This window comes from Dendropsophus ebraccatus, chromosome 15 (assembly GCF_027789765.1).
Source record: "Dendropsophus ebraccatus isolate aDenEbr1 chromosome 15, aDenEbr1.pat, whole genome shotgun sequence".
Taxonomy (NCBI): domain Eukaryota; kingdom Metazoa; phylum Chordata; class Amphibia; order Anura; family Hylidae; genus Dendropsophus; species Dendropsophus ebraccatus.
Window position 1 is genome coordinate 38,673,553 of NC_091468.1, and position 19,787 is coordinate 38,693,339.

The 19,787-nt window shown below is 44.5% G+C and overlaps 1 protein-coding gene across 2 annotated transcripts in view; it reads left to right on the top strand.

The window, feature by feature from the left end:
* The first annotated feature begins 2,757 nt into the window (after positions 1-2,757).
* The window catches only part of RRBP1 (ribosome binding protein 1), a 53,896-nt gene continuing 36,866 nt past the window's right edge, over positions 2,758-19,787 (top strand). For both annotated transcript variants that reach the window (XM_069954201.1, XM_069954202.1), the window contains exon 1: positions 2,758-2,867. The gene's annotated coding sequence lies outside the window, so the exon portion shown is untranslated. The remainder of the gene's footprint in view (positions 2,868-19,787) is intronic.

The following is a 19,787-nucleotide window of genomic DNA, read 5'->3' on the forward strand; positions in this document are numbered from 1 at the left end:
AGTTAAACTCAAGTACAGTATTTAGGAAGAATTTTAAAATCCACATTCAACCCATGTGGTTTCAGTGTATTTAAACAAAATATCCATTCTAAGTCTTTCTTTTTCAAGAGTGTATGGCGATCTCCACCTCTAGTCAGCGGTACTCTAGTCCTGGGTCCGTGCTAATGGGTGGCCAACGTTATTGAATCGCTGTTGCTACCTGAACTAAGATGTAACGACAATGAGCCACTTTTGTTTATTTTGTTCATTTTATTTACTTTGATTATACACTAGTATAGATCTCTATGCATGCATTTACATATTTGGGTGTTCCCGAGACCAGTCAGAGCTTTTGAGTAATGCGATTGGAAGTTCCATCGCGCATGTACACGCAGAGTCTTGCGTTCCACTCGGGCGTGCGTTCCATAACCTTGAGTAACACACCATGAGGGATTAGCGAGTGTTCCCGATAAGTGGGTGAGCGATCGTGACTTGCTCCTTGTAGTTTGAAATATGTATATATTTTATGCTCACTTTATCACCTGCAAACACTGATTATGTATATTGATTTACACTGCATGTATTGGATTATTTTATATGGGATTGTATCCCTCTTATCACATGATTTGTAACGTCATATGTCACATGATTTGTAACGTCACTTACTGCACACCTGATTGTATTGATTATTGCATCAATTTTTGTATATATACCCCTAGTGGGCACATGTGTTCATTTGGCTTGAGAAATGATCACTGCTGTGATCAGAAACGTCGCTGCTGTTTTTGCATGGGTTGTGAATAGAGATGAGCAAACCGGGTTCGGGTTCGAGTCCATCCGAACCCGAATGATCGCCATTTGATTAGCTGGGGCAGCTGAACTTGGATAAAGCTCTAAGGTTGTCTGGAAAACATGGATACAGCCAATGACTATATCCATGTTTTCCACATAGCCTTAGGGCTTTATCCAACTTCAGCAGCCACCGCTAATCAAATGCCGAAAGTTCGGGTTTGGATGGACTTGAGCATGCTCCAGGTTCGCTCATCTCTAGTTGTGAATAAACTTCCACATTTTTTTCATTGATTGGAGTGCTGCTGCTTCTTTGCACTATCTATCTATCTATCTATCTCCTATCTATCTGTGGTATGCACTCTGGTGTGAAGGGTACGGCCGATCACTTGCCAGATGGTGAGGTGTGACACCAGTTGGTTGGCCGAGATATAGCCAGGCCCAGTGATGTTATGTTGTGACGCCAGTGCCGGTTGGTCACACAGGTATGCTGGCACACCTGCTTTTATTTTAAAGGGCTGGATATACCTGGTTCCCCTGTGGTCAGTGACCTGCCGGGCTGTTGTGGGGTCCCTTGGGTTGTAGTCACGTTGGTCCAGAGTGGAGTGATGACCCACCCGGACTATTGGTACTGCCACCCACGGAAAGGGGAGATGACCCGAGGAATGTTTGTGTACTGTGTTGGTGCGGGGTGAGGAATTTGCCATGACGGCCATCCACTTAATTTCGACAGTGTGGGAACATAGCACAAAATACTGACCAAAATACTGAGCAAAAATACAGTGTGGGAACATAGCCTTAAAAAAAAACAACAATGTGTAAACAGATGAAAAAGCTGTATTTTGCAAAAGCAGGTAGTAAATAATGAGCATGTTAATTATTTGGATGGTCATAATTAATTACGGACGTTCGTCTGTACGGTGTACGCACTGCCATCCAAATTCCTATTGACTTCAATGATGTGTATTATTGTATTGAATACAGATGCACTTTACCTTTATTTCACAGTGAGTGAACATTCAAATGCACCATGTAGCCTTAGGCTATGTTCACACTACGTAAAAGTACGGCCGTTGTTGCCATCGGCAACAACGGCCGTACTTAATGCAGTGTGGAACATTGCCTATTCCTCTATGGGATCCCGGCCACAGCGTATACACATAGTATACGGTCCGGCCGGGATCCCATGCCGGGCCGCAAAGAACTGACATGTCAGTTTTTTGTGGCCGCAATTTAGTGAATTGCGGCCGTAGGAAACCCTGTCAGTTCACACAATGAAGTGATCATGAAGCCCGCATCAGAACACTACGGCCATAAAGATCATCTGGCCGGTACTGCAGTAACGGCCGGGATGATCTTGGCAGAGACCGGCCGTTCTGTTTGGATAAAATGCTTTTTAATCCCGCACGTGAGGCAGGTGGAGAGTGGTAAACTTGTCATCTGGGCGGTGACTAGTCAGGGTGATTGACAGGCATGGCTGGTTGCTGGGCTCCTTGCCTGTCAATCACCCCGCTGACAGGACAGAGAACCATGACACCTAGCAGTCATTGTTAGATCTAATAGGGTTAAGCGAGCGCACAACGAACACAAATTTATTACATTGTCGCCGACTGTGATCTTTCAGCATGCTGAAAAATCATTGCCGGTCTTTTGCGCCAATCTTTCAGTCGCTCAAATAAAAAAATAACCATGTAAACAATTAGCGACCATATAACGGCCGCAAAAATGATCGTTCACAACAGCAATCAATGACCACACTAATGTCAGCATCGTTATCGATTCTATATCGCTAGTTATTATAAGCAATTGATCATTTCTGTCAGGTTTGTGCAGGATAATCCCTCATTCATCTTCAGCACTGGAGTAGTACAGCCCTTCCTAACACCTATTCATTCTTCAGCAGTGAACTCTTGTCCGCCGACTTGTACAATAAAGTTCATTGAAAAAAAAAAGGGAGTGAAAAGAAAAAGTGCCACGACTCCAGAGAGTGAGTGTAGAGGCTGAGCCGGCTCAGAGAGAGGAGAGTCTGCGGGCAGGAGGGATCCCGGCGGCACATTGTCACAGCACCGACAGTCTCCAGCACCTCAGTCACAGCGCAGGTAAGACGCTCAGTGTGCACGGCGACATCACTACACAGTGCGCTAATCGGGAAGAAGCCTCCATCTGCCAGCAGCGATCACACTGCTATTAGATGGATGGGATCGATCCCTGGGCTGCTGTCCCATACATCTCTCATACTGTCTATCCAGTCATTGCAGAATTGGAATCACTCTGTAGAACTACAAGAACCAGCATGCTGGGGGTGGTGGTGCTGGGAGTTGTAGTTCCCCAGCATAGTTCTTGATCAGTATGGTGATAGGAGATATTGGGGGCAGTAGTTCTGGCTGTCCCCCCCCTCCATAGGATTAGATATGATGTGGTGCAGGGGGGGGGGGGGGGGCTGCTCTCTCTACGTGTCACTCTGGGGAGAACCCAAAAAATGCCCTGCGGCTTTCTGAAAAGTTTTTGGAAACTTTTGAAACCAGTTGAGAAACTTTTGCCATAGTGTCAGTAAGTGGTAGATAGATGTATATAATGTACAGGGGGCTGCAGGGACAGACTGTGCAGCTGCTTATGGAAAGTGTGAGGAAGAGCCGGGGAGTTCAGCTCTGGAGGAGGCTTACGTGTCCACATCTCCTGTGAGGGACACGTCTGCTTAACCCATCTAGCGGTCTGGAAAGATCCTGGCGATCTCCTGGGCAGTCACAGCCGGGGGCCGGGCCACATTAGCATAGGATTAGCATAGGGGCGGGCAGTGTGCTCGGGCTGTGCACTGATTCCAGCTGCTCTCACTCACAGGCTGGGATTACTGCTGCCGCTGCCGCCGGTATTCTCGGTGGCTTCCCAGATGATGACTGCCTGGCTGTTCTTCCCCTTACTGCACACTACAGGGTACATTCACACTTACCGGATCCGCAGCTGATTTCATTTAAATAACTGAACACAGCATCAAATCTGCTGCGGATCCTGTAGATGTGAACGCACCCTAAATCAGACTGGCTTTCCCTCCAGAAGCCTGGCACTATGCTCTCTATGTCACATGCCATTATAATGCAGCTAGTGCCTGTATGATGAGCCAACCAGCCGGATGTAGCAGTTATAGGGCGGCTGGCTGTATATATTATAGGTCCCATATGTTCTCTATGGGGTCAGCCTTATGGTCTGACCAGGCACTACTGATGTGACTACAGTGTCGGACTGGCCCACCAGAGGACCGGAGAATCCTCTAGTGGGCCCCCCAGCTCTAGAACCGGCACAAACGCTGACTGACATGTTCTTCATTGGTGGGCCCCTAGGATCATTTCCTCTGGTGGGCCCCAGATACCCCAGTCCGACACTGTATGACTATGTGAGGGTTAGCTATAGTTTTCCATTTTAATAAATTAAACCCCATAATGGAATAAGGTTGTGCACAGAGAGATGATCATTTTGCACATTTGTTGGATATCTAAAAAAAAAAAAATCGGAAATATATATATATATATATATATATATATATATATTTATATATATATATATATATATATTATAATATAGAATATATTTTTTTAGATATCCAACAAATGTTCAAAATTGTGCAAAATTATACGGTGTGTATATATATATATATTTCAACGTTATAATTATATAATGATATATATAATCATTATATAATTATAAAGTTGGGATATATATATATATTCAACTTAATATACTCGAAACCTTAAAGGGGTTGTCTACCCTGAACAAGCCCTGGTCAGTTATTATATAGTAATACGGACGCCTCTTCTAGCTATACTACACTGTGGATCTGCAGCATTTGCATCAGTTCTCCACAATGACTGGGATTTTATTACGGATTTTGACTTCCCCCATTGAGGCCAGTGGGGACATTTTGCACTAGTTTGTGACATCATTTCTGCAGTGTAAATAGTGTTTTAGTTCCGGCTAGTTTATACGCTTACTTTATGCAGATTTTATTTTTACATGGCATGTGGAAAAGATTTTCATAGGTCCTATGCACTTTGCTGCTACTGTAATAGGCTGCTGATTTTTTTTGTATGCAAATCCGCTGCCAAATATCTGCAGCGTATCCGCCCTGTGTGAACATATGCTAAGAGCTCATATATTTTAAAGGAGTTTTTTTACTTGTGAGGCCAATAACCACATCCCAAAGCTGTAGGAAAACATTACTGCCTTAGGGTATATGCACAGTACGGAAATCACGTAGACAACTTGCCGCAGATTCCGTCGCTCACCACGCCAGCTCCATTGCGAATAGTTGTCATGTCTTTTCTTTGGGTAGGCGGCGGAATCCGCCTGGCTATTGAATGGAGTCTATAAGATGGGCGTAGAGCCGGGGGGGGGGGGAGCGACGGAATATGGGCAGATTTTTTTGTGACATTTTCTCAGTGTGCATATACCCTTAAAGGGGTTATTCCATAATTAATAGTTATCACCTATCTATGAACTCATCAATGTTGAGACGCCCCATAGGGAATGAATGGACTTCTGGCTGCACCTGCATAGTGCACTCTATTTCACCTCTATTGCTTTGATCATAGAGGGTCCTAGGGGTCCGATCATACAATCCGCTACTTATCTCTTATTCTAAGAGGAGAGGATAGCATTTGAAGTGTTTTACATGTAAAAATAGGATAGATAAAAACAACACTGCAAAACTATAGCAATCCACTGCCAGTGTGGTCCTGCTGCCCCATTATACTAAAAAGGCACTAGCTACATGTCAACTAGGCCTAATTTTTCCCCCCTGATCTCAGGGAGTCCTGATGCCAGGCCCCGAGCAATTATCTTCATAGTAAGTGTTTAATCTCTCTACAGCGCCACCACAGGAGAAATGCGGCATTTACATGGTGCCAGTAGACTGTATAAGGCAGGAATGTGCTTAGTTTTCTATGAATGGAGACACTTAGGGGGAGATTTATCAAGCATGGTGTTAAGTGAAACTGGCTCAGTTGCCCCTAGCAACCAATCAGATTCCAGCTTTCATTTTCCAAAGAGTCTGTGAGGTATGAAAAGTGGAATCTGATTGGTTGCTAGGGGCAACTGAGCCAGTTTCACTTTACACCATGTTTGAGAAATCTCCCCCTTTAAGTCACTCTTTGCTGTGAATAATGAATGGAGGCTAAAGTGTTATTTCCGCATCCTCCCTTATCTGTACTAGTATTGTATACAAATGCATACATTTGGGAGTTTTCTTTTTTTAAAGGGGTTTCCCAATTTACAAAGCTATCCCCTACTATCTGATTGTGAGGGTTCCCTGTGATGGGTGTCACCACTCCATTCATTCACTGTGAGAACCACAGAGACATACTCTACTTGGCTATCTCCAGCAACTCCCATAGAGAATGAATGGAGCGGTAATACACATGGATGACCTGCCCATCCACTGTAACAGGAGGTTTAGGGCCCCATCAGTCAGACCTCCCACAATTGGATACTTATCCCTATCTGTAACTTTGCTTGTTGGGAAAATAAAATAAAAAATATTACAAAAAAGGCAAAGGCATAGTCTGCAATGTTGTGAGCAGTGCATCATCTGTGACTTTTTCTTTATAGGGAAACCTTGTAGGTCAAGCATGTAATGGCGCAATTTTACCATAAACTCTCAGGGGACCAAATGTTGGGGGAGAGGCGGATGACCAGCTCAGGAGAGAGACACTTACAGGAATTGCCTTCCTCAAGCTAATCTGGCCTATACACATTTTCAATAGGTGGCATGTAACATGGCAGCATTATCTGGACTGGCATCCCCTGGCAATAGTAATCTCCAGCCATCAACGTCCATCTAAAGCTGTTTAGGTAAAAGTTGATTGAGTTTGGATTCTTAAAGGGAATCTGTCAGGTGTGTTGCAGGTAGGTGATAGGAAGGGAAAACAAATGATGATCTCTTTGCTGATCTCTTAGCCAGGAGAGGTTTGCAGGGAGCGCTGTTAGACTAGAAAGGACATGACTTTTTCTAGGACATACAGCAACTGATAAGTATTATTTTTAAATCAAGGTAATTTATTTATCTCTATAACTTTCTCGCCAATTGATTTGAAAATATTTTTTTTTCGAAGTGATGTATTCTTTCTAGTCTGGAGAGGTTTTCTACAGGGATTTGCTACTGCTGTGGACAGTTCCTGACATGGACAGAGGTGGCAGCAGAGAGCACTGTGTCAGACTGGAGCGAATACACCACTTCCTGTAGGGCATGCAGCAGTTGATAAGTAATGGAAGACTTCAGATTTTTTAAAAGAAGTAAATTACAAATTTCGGGCACCAGTTGATTTGAGTAAACTACTACTTTAATGATACTTTCAAGCCCTTTAAAGGGGTATTTGTGTCACCATAAAGTGATACAGCCATTTATTTGATTAAGGGAATAAATGCTGTCACGTAAAACTTATTTATAAAAATGTCTTTTGTGTCCATATTCCCTTCCTTATTTTTCCAGGACCAGATGCCAGGTGAGGTATGAAGTAAATTTCTCCCTAATGTTTTTCCTCCTTCCTCTTCCTTCATGTTTTGCTTAAAAATTGGTTATAGATGCCAAAGCTAAAGAATACATATGTCCAATCTGTACATTAAAGGGGTACTCCAGCCTGTATCACTTACCTCCTGTCCACAGTATAAGCGATATAAAAGCGGCCATCACACGTACATGATGCTTTTCAGTCCAGCTTTCACTTACCCCTGTATAGCATTGTTCACAGATAATCTTAATGTGGTTTTCCCATAGAGTCTGCTCAAGCCTTATTTCTCACAAGGAGAGAAATAGCTCTCGTTGTGAGAAACTTGTATTAAAAAAATCTCAAGCCTTCCAGTACTTGCCAGCTGCTGTATGTTCTGCTGGAAGTGGTGTATTTTCTCCAGTCTGACACAGTGCTCTCTGCTGCCACCCCTGTCTGTGTCAGAATCTGCCCAGATCAGAAGCAAGTCCTCATAGAAAACCTCTACTGCTTTGTACAGTTCCTGGCATGGACATAGGTGGCAGCAGAGAGACTGTGTCAGACTGGAAAGAATATACAAATTAGTAGTGTCAACGGACTTCCTATGAACTATAACCTCCTCCTTCCGCTCCACAGTTGATTAACAATCGAGGGTGACACAGGCGCCTGTGTCATCTGCGGCGGGTCCCGGCTATCAGTGATAACCGGGGATCCGCCACAACTCTCAGCACCAGAGCCGCCCTCCAGTGCTGACAGTTAACCCTATAGATACTGGGGTCAGCACAACCGCAGCATCTATAGGGCTTCTGACAATGAATTCTCCCTCTACAGAAGGAGAATTCTCTGCCGGTGTCCATTGGGGCTCTGCAAAGTGATCGCAGAGCCCTGATGGTAGCCATGGAAAGGGGAAGCCTCAGGCTTACGGTTTCCTGGCTACGTAGGCCATTGGGGGGAGGTAAGGCAGGGCGTGCGGCTGTGAGCTCTGCCCCCACCCTTCTCTCCCCTGCCGCTGTCACAAGATTATAACAGCGTCAGAGGACAGAGGAGAGGGGGCAGACACAAGGACATCAGCTTATGGGATCATTATGGGAGCAGGATATATACAAATCTCCCGTACTTACATGTCCTGCTTTTCTTGCATTTTTTTTTCAGGTTTTGCCATGATTTTTACAAAATCTGTGCAAAAAAATTACTATTTTACTGCAGTTGTGCAAATCAGAGTAAAACTGTCATTTTGAAAATACTGTAAAATATGTAAGAAATACAAAGTGTGACCACTGCCTAAAGGTTAAAGATCTTCAAAAAACACCTCAATTGTAAATTATTCAGGAAATCACTTTCTTCTCATAGCAATATTTCTAAAAAACAAAAATGTAGTTTGAGGGCACATTCACACCCACAATCGCCCACTGTATATTGCAGTGGGTTTCTAGCACTGAAACACGCTGCAAATTTGATTACCATTCAAGTCTATGGCATTCTCACAGCATTTTTTTTCCTCTGCAAGAATGGAGTGCCATAGACTTAAATGGTAATCAAATTCAGTGCGAGAATCTTTTGGTATGAAATCTGGTAGGATACTGTACTTGTGCATCTACCCAAGAAAATGCATCAAAACTGCGAACTGACACCAACCTGCTTAGAAGTTTCACATGTCTGGACTCCACCATCCAGCCAGATTTGTAATTTACTTGTACTTCAAAATCTCAAGACTTCCCATATCTATCAGCTTCTGTATGTCCTGCAGGAAGTGGTGTATTATTTCCAGTCTGACGCAGTGCTCTCTGTTGCCACCTCCGTCTGAGACAGGAACTGTCCAGAGTAGGAGAGGTTTTCTATGGGGATTTGCTGCTGCTCTGGACAGTTCCTGTCTCGGACAGAGGTCTCTGCAGAGAGCACTGTGTCAAACTAAGAAGAATACACCACTTCCTGCAGGACATACAGCAGCTTGTAATCTATATAACATTCTGAAACCAGTTGATTGGAAAGAAAAAGATTTTCGCTGGAGTACCCCTTTAAGTGTTGAGACGACTCCGCTTCTTGATGCTTCATGGGAAATGTAGGCAACATCAGAAAATCTTTTCAGAGGGCAAATACAATAACTCTTGCCTTGTACATCACTTCCCAGTAATAGCCCATTCATTGTAAAATGAATGGACAGACTGCAATAAGGTAATAGTCACAGGAATTGGAAACAGTCACAGTATTTCACAATGACGTCTTCAGTCTCTTCCTTGGAAGGATGAGTCCTTCTCAGAGTAGTTAAACAGGAATAGAAAATGTAAGTTGCTGAGAAGTCTGACTACATGGAAGTAGAACTGTGCAGCTTGATGTGGTTACACTGGCCAAGGTATTTACCAGGTGTACCGGAGACTCCATAGACCTCTGTAGAGATACATCTCGTAATGGTAGAAGGAAATAACTTGGCTTCTGCAGTCTATTAGATTGAGGGTCTACCCAATGCTTTCCATGATGAACAGCTTATCTGGTGTTTTTGCATGTTATAGAGCAGGGATGGGCAACCTGCACCTTCCAGCTGTGGCAGAACTACAATTTCCATCATACCATAGCTTGATGATGGGAGTTATAGTTATGCAACAGCTAAACAAAGTTTCCCCATCCCTGTTATGGAACAAGGCGCCACCATTGGGTTCATGTGGAGGGTCCACTCTTAGGCTGGGTTCACACTGCATCTGTTTGTATCCGTTTCTCCTTTGACTACCATAAAAAAAAAAAAAGAGGTTAAAACTGATGCATTTTTTTTTAACGGACACAAAAGTAGTGTTGACTACGTTTTTCTGTCAGTTAAAAGTAACCGATGAAAAACGGATACGTTAAATGGATTTCAAAAACACAGTGTGAACCCAGCCTTCGTTAACACTGTTTTTGCAATACATTTTTTTTTTTATCCCTTCTTGCAAAAAAAAAAAAAAAGATGGAAAAAACGGACGCGTTTGTTTACATCTGTGATGATCCATTTTCCATTGGCTTCCATTATAAAAAAAGATCAAAAATACACAAAAATAAGTTCAAGTACGTTTTTGTGTACGTTAAAAAATAAAGATGCCTTTTTTTGTTCTTTTTTTTTTTATTAATGGAAGAGAGCGCAAAACGGATTTACACAACTGCATCCGTTTTTTTTTTTGCAAAACAGATAAAGAAAAAAGAAAACGGATTGCAAAAACGTAGTGTGCACCCAGCCTTACTTGTGTCTGCATTACGCAATGAAAGATCACAAATAGCGTCACAGTACATGGCCTCCACTTTTTTCTTTTTATCCATGGTAATATGGAAAATGCAGGAGGCAGATCAGCTGCAATATGTCGCTATAGGATTCTGGCACTAGCGGCGGTGGAGCCAGTCACGGGTCTAATGTAATGTTCCAGGCGATTGTTACATTAATGAAAGGGCATACTGATTATCACTGCAACAAAGGCCTTCAGTCTATGGAGCACGCTTAGGAGAACGTCGCCTCTATGTACATAGCCAGTATCCTTCCTTTTTGGTCCCCTTAAAGCACCGGTGTTAAACTCATGACCCTCAGTCGGTTGCAAAACTATAATTCCCATCATGCTAAAGCTTTGGCTGCCAGGCATGATGGGGAATTGTAGTTTTGCAACAGCTGGAGGGCTGCAAGTTTCACATCCCTGCCTTAGGGCCCTATTATTTCTGGTAAGTTGAACTTTGTTTTACAGCATGATAACAACAAAAAATAATGAATGTATATTACAAACTTGCTTTCTATTACATCTACTGTTGATTTAGATTTTGAAAGTTAGAACGACAGTGACAATTTAAAGGGGCTCTTCAGGAATACCTAAAGAAAACTTTAAAAAGGATCTGTTGCCTCTGCATAACACTTTGCACAATTCTATTACACCTTCATTCTAATGACTTATAGGGTTCCCTGGGCTTGGCTAACCCCTGATTGAATGTTGTTGGGTTATACATTATAATTGTCCAGCCGTGGATGCTGCAAGGAAATATGCTGATAAGCGGCTAATACAAAGAAACTCTATGGCCAACATCTGAGCCTGGGGAAGTGCCCATGAGGTGCATGTAAACAACCATAGACCCCTGCATATAGCGGTCCTTCAAATTTTTTTTTTTTTTTATTGTATAAAGTTCTGCAGATGAGAATATAGTTAAAGTGTTAAAAGGAAGTGACAGTGTAGTGCCTTGGTGTGAATGCCTGTACACTTGTTTGCATAGACATGATCATATTGCCTAGAAATGAATGATCCCTTGTCACACAACAAATGTTCCTGGAGGAACATTGAGAAAGATTATCTCCTGTAAACATGAAGCAGTAGGCGTGAGATGCTCAGGATGTCAGATAGGAGGCTGCTTTGAACCTCCTGACTTGAACTTCGGACTTTATTAAAAGGAAGTACAGTATACAGTAGTATACTAGATTCTAGAGACTAGATTTACACTTGTAGTTCAAAGTGTCACTGTCGTTTACTTTTTTTTTTTGCAGAAATCAATAGTACAGGCGATTTTAAGAAACTTAGTAATTGGGTTTTGTAGCCGAAAAATGAAAAGGCAGTTAGAAGCTCTCCCCTCTGTCTTCATTGTTCTCTATGGCGAGGGGAGGGGTTGAGGGAGATGAGGCACCAAAACAGGACAACAAAGAGTTAATTTACAGCTACATCAACGGGCTATCTCCTCTGAAGTCAGCACTGACCTCTCTGACCTCTGAATAGCAGCTTTCACACAGGTCCCACTGTGTAATCCTTTGTTCTCTGCTCTCTGCTGCCGACTAATCTCCCTCCTCTCTCCATAGATTATACAGGGCACGTCTGATGTAAAAGAGTCAAGATTTCCTGATAATGAGCAGTGAATGAGAGAGAAGAGTGAGGGGGGGTCCTGGGGAAAGTCTTTTTGAATGCAGATAATTGCATATTGGCCTAATAAACCCAATTACAAAGTTTCTTAAAATCACTTTAACTTTTTTTTTTTTTTAAATAATTTTATTATTTTTTAATTTTAGTTTGAATAATTATGTCGTTTTTAATGGCAAAAAAAATAAAAATTAACTGTAAATTTGGCCTTATGCACAGTCTAGAACGCCACACTGTAGCCTCAAATCCAGGCTGCTTTAAAGGTGGGAAAACTGCGTTTACACCAGAACAAGCCGAGCTGATTGGCTCTGTTCAATGCAAAAAAAAGGGGGAAAAAAAAAAAAAAAGCATAGTGGATGACCTGTCATTCATGCCGAGGTAGGTGGAAAGGCCAAAAGGGATCCGCCCAAAGGACTCTTCTATTTGATTCCAGCACATAAGGATAGTAAATCGCACGGGGTTTTGTGGCAGAGATCTGTCATTACTCCTTTCATCTGAATGGGGACTAAAGATATTAGAGCTCCAAAAACACTTGCATAACCTCTTGTGGTTGTCCAGTGAGGATAGTTCAGGTAAGAACCAGGGGAGGGGGTGATATAACTAAAATAACATGTACTCACCTCCCTCCTTGTGTGGCTGCTCCTGTAAGGTGGTGGTGACATTGCAGGCCTGCTCAGCCTATCGGCAGCTGCAGCGGTGTTTTGCCTCGCCCATTGATTGGCCGTAGGGGCCTGTGGTATAGAACAGTGGAATTTGTCACTTGTTAAAGTCTTATAATAATCTGTGTTCTTTATAAGATGGCACAAACCAAATGACAAACCCAGCCCTGCTGCGTTTTGTGTCTTAGCAATACAGTTACCAGGCCATGGTATCGTATTACCTGGGGTTTTTATAATAGAGTTGCTCTGAAAATATACCTAAGTGTCTCCTCTTGATCTGCTGCATGCAGTATGGCCAGGTTGCAGCATTTGTCAGTGACAGGGAGGCAGCTGTGCTCTGTGAGGCTGGCGCTCTCTCCTCGGAGCTCTGAACTGCTTACGATGCTAGGTGACTAATTGAATATAAAGCGGAGTAAATCACTGGGGACTCTTTAATTACCAGGGCGCTGCTGCTCCAGGGTTTAGAGACTGCGCTCCACATCATAAAAGGGAAAGTTAGCAGGACTTTATAGCCATATAACTCACACATCATTATTGTTCCCGGCCTGTGTGGAAGTCTTCTGCATTTCTTCATAGGGTGCACCATAATCACCCGATCATGCACTGGGTCCATTGTACCATTAAATTAGCCTATGTTCTGAAGTCGAGGGAATTTGCATACTTTTCCTATGTAACTGCCTGAACAATAAGCCTTTATACTACTGATGTCTTTAATAAGTGTCAGCATCCCTCTAGGTACCCAGCACCTTGGTCTGGATTGATTGGGGGTGGGGAAAAGGGGGGCAAGAGCTCCCGAAATACCTTTCTACAGGGATGCGACTTGTTCCAGTAGAGGAGACTCTGGTTTGGCCCCATGGGTGCACTATAGGTGCGGACCCAAAGTACTGTCCATTGGTTTAGCTTTGGGGCGAACTCAGGAGTGTGATGTAAGTATCCTCTAGGTCTTTAGCCATTATCCCTCTCCAGGATGTGTCGGCTGGACTTCTGCTGCTAGACGGTACCAGTTTGCCTTTCAAGAGTGGTCCGGCTGTGGGTAGCGGTTCCCTGAACCGCTGATATGGTTCAGGCTGATATAGTTCCCTGAACCGCTGTATACAGCTCCTGCAGCAGCCATGGCACATACCAGCAGGGCCTGTATACCCGAAAAAAGGACTTTAATCCCCCGGGCGCATCCCCGGGGGGGGGGGGGAAGTAGTCATCTGGGTGGGGCCAGTAAAGGACCTCTCTGCCTGTCAGCACGCTCGGAGAGGATGAATTACAGACAGAGTGTGGATATGGACGGGGAGCCTCCCAGATGACTACTTCCCCACTGCTGCCTGTCTCGCGCCTGGGGGGATTAAAGTCCTTTTTTTCGGGTATACAGCTCCTGCTTGTATGTGCCACTGCTGCTGCAGGAGCTGTATACAGCGGTTCAGTGAACCATATCAGCCCAGTTGGGCAGATTGGTTCCCTTTAACCCACACGCTGGTGCACATAGATCACCCGTCCTCGCTCCGGCTTGCTGCGTGGGGTCCTGGCTTTCTGCTCTCCTGCCCAGCCAATCAGTGGCTGCGGCTGGGTAACGCACTGATTGGCTGGGCGGGGGGAGCAGGAAGGCGGGACCCCATGCAGCAAGCCGGTATAAGGACGGGTAATGTATGCTCCGGCATGTGTGTTAAAGGGGGCGGGTGACTTACATATTCACAGCGGTCTAAAAGATCCGCTGCAAGTATATATTCACATAGGAACGGACAGGGCCTTGGATCGTAATGGATGTCACTGCAAAACTCGCAGTAATATTTCTGCTGCAATCCATTCTGTGTGAAGCTGCCCTATAGGGGTTATCCAGCAAAAATCTTTTTCTTTCAAATCAGCTGGTTTCAGAAAGTTCTCTAGATTTGTAATTTTCTTTGATTTTAAAATCTCAAGTCTCCCATATCAGCTGCTGTATGTCCCGCAGTAAGTAGTGTTTTCTTTTTAGTCTGACACAGTGCTCTCTGCTGCCACCTCTGTCCCAGACAGGAACTGAAAGGTTTGATTTGAAAGTATAAGATTTTTGCTGGATAACCCCCTTTTGATGCATGTAATGGTCCTTTAAATTGCAGCAAGAGCATGCACTTGCACCCTGAGGCCGGGTTCACACTATGAAATTTGCGCTGATAAGTTCCGTTCATGGCGGCACGCCATGAACGTCTGACAGCAGAATCGTGCCCGTGCAGGAGGGGGGCCCGGGGGCGAAGATAAGAGTGTGTGTCCTTCAGCTTAACTCCTTATGTACTGCAGTGTGTAAGTGACCCAATGTTTACTTACATGCTGCAACACAAAAAAAAGGTTAACAAGCAGAAGACAGAGATCTCTGCTTCACTGCTCTGATAACCTCTGACCTCTGTTCTCTAGCTGAGCAATCAAGTAGGAAAATGTGCAGAGCTCCATGCAGAGGTCAGGGGTTATCAGTGCACCAGCAGTAAAGCAGATAAATCTATTTATATATGCAGTGCTTTGTGTTGTGCGTAGGGGTGGGGGGCCCCTTAAAATTTTTTGCTATGGGGCCCCCTGAATCCTAGCTACGCCCCTAGTGCAGCAAGAAGATGGAAGGGAAAAAAACCTCATGCCTGTGACCGACCCCCCCCCCCCCCCCCAGATTTCCATGTATTCTTGTATAGTAGAATATAAAATAATCACACAGAGCATTCATAGCTGCGTCTATAGATCAATAGTCATAAAAATTAAGTTCCTCTATAACTATATTTCTGCTTATTTTACCACCCAGGGTGCACAGTATGGCTACTAAAGGAGCAAACTATGTGGAATATCTGTAATCTCTGTAATGTGAGAATTAAGACTTAAAAGAACAGGACCCTTTAATCCACGGGCCGAGCTTTATTTTCTATCATTCCACGTCTACAAAATCCAGTTTCTTCTTTTGCCACGAGAGTGTAAATACAGAGGCCCATGTGAAATAGCATGTGTCTGCTTTGGCTTCACGCTGAAAGAGGCCGAGTGTTGGCAGACATGTCTGCTGCGAGTGTCTGCCTCCAGACAAGGCACAGAGACGCTAGTGTTTCCATTTTCAGGAAAATTTCCTGGGTTTTCCTGTATAGGTCAACACTGCACTGTCCAGGAAAAAGAAAGTCTCGAAAGTGAAAAGACTGATGTATTGACCTGGTTAAAAATACTGCATGTCTATTACCAGTATGTCTAGGAACTGACAGGGGTCTATGTAGCTTAGGTTGGGGACTGGAATAGTAATTCTTATTTGCCATAGTGGCAGGGGCTGGCTGGCAGATTTTAGCCTGGGGGGCAAGCACACGGCACTGGCCCTTGACTGGCAGGCTAGCGGCCCATCCTTTAAGGACCACTCTGGCCCTTACCTGGTATTACCCTCCCCAAATAAGTGCGGGAAAGGAAGATACCACATGCGCCACAGAATTATAGTATTGTGGCCAGTGTTCCCAGCCACGAAAAGCCCTTGTAATTGTCTCACCTCCGGATGAAATGTCTCAAGCCCCTGAGTACTTCTTTAAACCTAGTGGTCTCTCACATGCTATATAGTATGTAATGAGAGCTATCCCAGGATATATATCTATTGGATTAAAGGGAACCTAGCTCAGGTGCACAGCATAGTACCTTAGGGGGCCTTTACACAGAGAGATTTATCTGACAGATGTTTGAAGCCAAAGCCAGGAACAGACTATAAGCAGAGAACAGGTAATAAAGGAAAAACTGAGATTTCTCCTCTTTTCAACTCCATTCCTGGCTTTGGCTTCAAAAATCTGTCAGCTAAATCTGTCTGTGTGAATGCACCAGGGTTAAGGTACCATGCTGTGTACCTGGTGACCCTGTTATCAGTGCTGTAATCATTTACAATGCCCTTCTGGTTCTCTTATCATGTTACAACCATCAGCCCTGAATCTCTACAGCACCAGCTGTTATCAGAGGAGGTACTACAACTCCCAGCATATCCTGAGGGCTGCAGACTGTCAGTAAATGCTGGAAGTTGTAGTGTTTGCAGCTGTTGTACTTGGAGGATTCTTGGTGTATTGTATACTGGAGGCTTTGTGGGAGATCAGAATACAGAGTTCTGTGGGGGCTCAGTATGTGGATGTGACCCCAGAACAGAACTGATACAGTTATATACCGTTACTGACCAAATCAAATACACCAGTATATAAGAAACATATATTATCACTGTGACAACAACCATTACCACCCTATACTAACTAATACCACCAAACCATAACTGAGATCCAGTATACCCAGACCAATAATACCAGTATAAAAGAAACAAATATCACAACCCCTTCACCACCGCCGCCATTACTAACTAACATTCACTGTACAAATACCAGGATCATCCCCATAGAACATGGGTCTCAAACTTACGGCCCTCCAGCTGTTGCAAAACTACAATTCCCATCATGCCTGGGACAGCCAAAGCTTTGCTTTGGCTGTCCCAGGCATGATGAGAATTGTAGTTTTGCAACAGCTGGAGGGCCGCGAGTTTGAGACCCCTGCCATAGAAGGTTCTCATTATTAAAATGTGTCTGCTGGTCGAGATATCATGTGTAATCGAAGATACATAATGAGCTGCTAGATAGCCACTTCCTACTATCTATCTATCTCCTATCTTCTATCTATCTATCTCCTATCTAACTCCTATCTATCTATCTATCTCCTATCTATCTATCTATCTATCTATCTATCTATCTATCTCCTATCTTCTATCTATCTATCTCCTATCTAACTCCTATCTATCTATCTATCTCCTATCTATCTATCTATCTATCTATCTATCTATCTATCTATCTATCTATCTATCTCCTATCTATCTATCTATCTATCTATCTATCTATCTATCTATCTATCTATCTATCTATCTCCTATCTAACTCCTATCTATCTATCTCCTATCTATCTATCTCCTATCTATCTATCTATCTATCTATCTATCTATCTATCTATCTATCTATGCAACAGAGAATATAAGCAGCACTGCAAAAAGGTAGAAACTTCCGGGTGCCCGCGGTCCTGGATCTTGACCGTAGATCCTCAATTAAATAGCAATAGTGTCTTTTTTTTGGAGTGCTGTATGCAATAAATCACCGTTGTTATCACCGTTAACCCTGTGAGTGCCGTGGACTTTCTACTTGCTATCTATCTATCTATCTATCTCAGGTATAAGAACACAGACAATAGAGCACACTTGTCAAACTCCGTCCCTCCAGTTGTTACAAAACTACAAATCCCATCATGACTGGACAGATAAAGCATGATGGGAATTGTAGTTTTGCAACACTTGGAGGGACGGAGTTTGAGACCCCTGATAAGTTATAAGACCTTATAAGTGATTATAAAGCAGTTACATTCAGTGACTCACAGTAGGCGTCTTCTCTGCATGAAGAGACGTCCACTTTTCTTTTTCTTCTCCATCTGGCTCCGGCCATCATGAAGGCTTCTCTGGCCAGGACTCCTCTCCACGGGATCTGTCAGACAGACATTTTAGGCTTCTTGCTCCAGCAACATCCTCATTTGTACATCCCTCCATATAGAATGCCCCCCCCCCCCCCCGCTGCACATCTCTCCATATAGAAAAGCCCCCCTGCTGTACATCCCCCATATAGAATAGCCCCCCTGCTGTACATCCCTCCATATAGAATAGCCCCCCCCCCCCGTGCACATATCTCCATATAGAAAAGCCTCTCTGTGCATCCCCCATATAGAATAGCCCCCCCCCCCCCCTGTGCATTCTCCCTTATAGAAAAGCCCCCCGGTGCATCCCCCTTATAGAATAGCCCCCCTGTGCATCACCCTTATAGAATAGCCCCCCTGTGCATCACCCTTATAGAATAGCCCCCCTGTGCATTCTCCCTTATAGAATAGCCCCCCTGTGCATCCCCCATATAGAAAAGCCCCCCTGTGCATCCCCCCTTATAGAATAGCCCCCCTGGGCATCCCCCCCATATAGAATAGCCCCCCCTATGCATCCCCCCATATAGAATAGCCCCCCTATGCACCCCCCCCATATAGAATAGCCCCCCCTATGCATCCCCCATATAGAATAGCCCCCTGTGCATCCCCCCATATAGAATAGCCCCCCTGTGCATCCCCCCTTATAGAATAGCCCCCCTGTGCATTCTCCCTTATAGAATAGCCCCCCTGTGCATCCCCCCATATAGAATAGCCCCCCTGTGCATCCCCCCTAATAGAATAGCCCCCCTATGCATCCCCCCATATAGAATAGCCCCCCCTATGCATCCCCCCATATAGAATAGCCCCCTGTGCATCCCCCCATATAGAATAGCCCCCCTGTGCATCCCCCCTTATAGAATAGCCCCCCTGTGCATCCCCCCTAATAGAATAGCCCCCCTGTGCATTCTCCCTTATAGAATAGCCCCCCTGTGCATTCTCCCTTATAGAAAAGCCCCCCTGTGCATTCTCCCTTATAGAATAGCCCCCCTGTGCATTCTCCCTTATAGAATAGCCCCCCTGTGCATCCCCCCTCATAGAACAGCCCCCCTAAGCATCCCCCCTCATAGAATAGCCCCCCTGTGCATCCCCCCTCATAGAATAGCCCCCTGTGCATCCCCCCTCATAGAATAGCCCCCCTGTGCATCCCCCCTAATAGAATAGCCCCCTGTGCATCCTCCCTAATAGAATAGCCCCCCTGTGCATCCCCCCTAATAGAATAGCCCCCCTGTGCATCCCCCCTAATAGAATAGCCCCCCTATGCATCCCCCCATATAGAATAGCCCCCCCTATGCATCCCCCCATATAGAATAGCCCCCCCTATGCATCCCCCCATATAGAATAGCCCCCCTGTGCATCCCCCCTTATAGAATAGCCCCCCTGTGCATCCCCCCTAATAGAATAGCCCCCCTGTGCATTCTCCCTTATAGAATAGCCCCCCTGTGCATTCTCCCTTATAGAAAAGCCCCCCTGTGCATTCTCCCTTATAGAATAGCCCCCCTGTGCATTCTCCCTTATAGAATAGCCCCCCTGTGCATCCCCCCTCATAGAACAGCCCCCCTAAGCATCCCCCCTCATAGAATAGCCCCCCTGTGCATC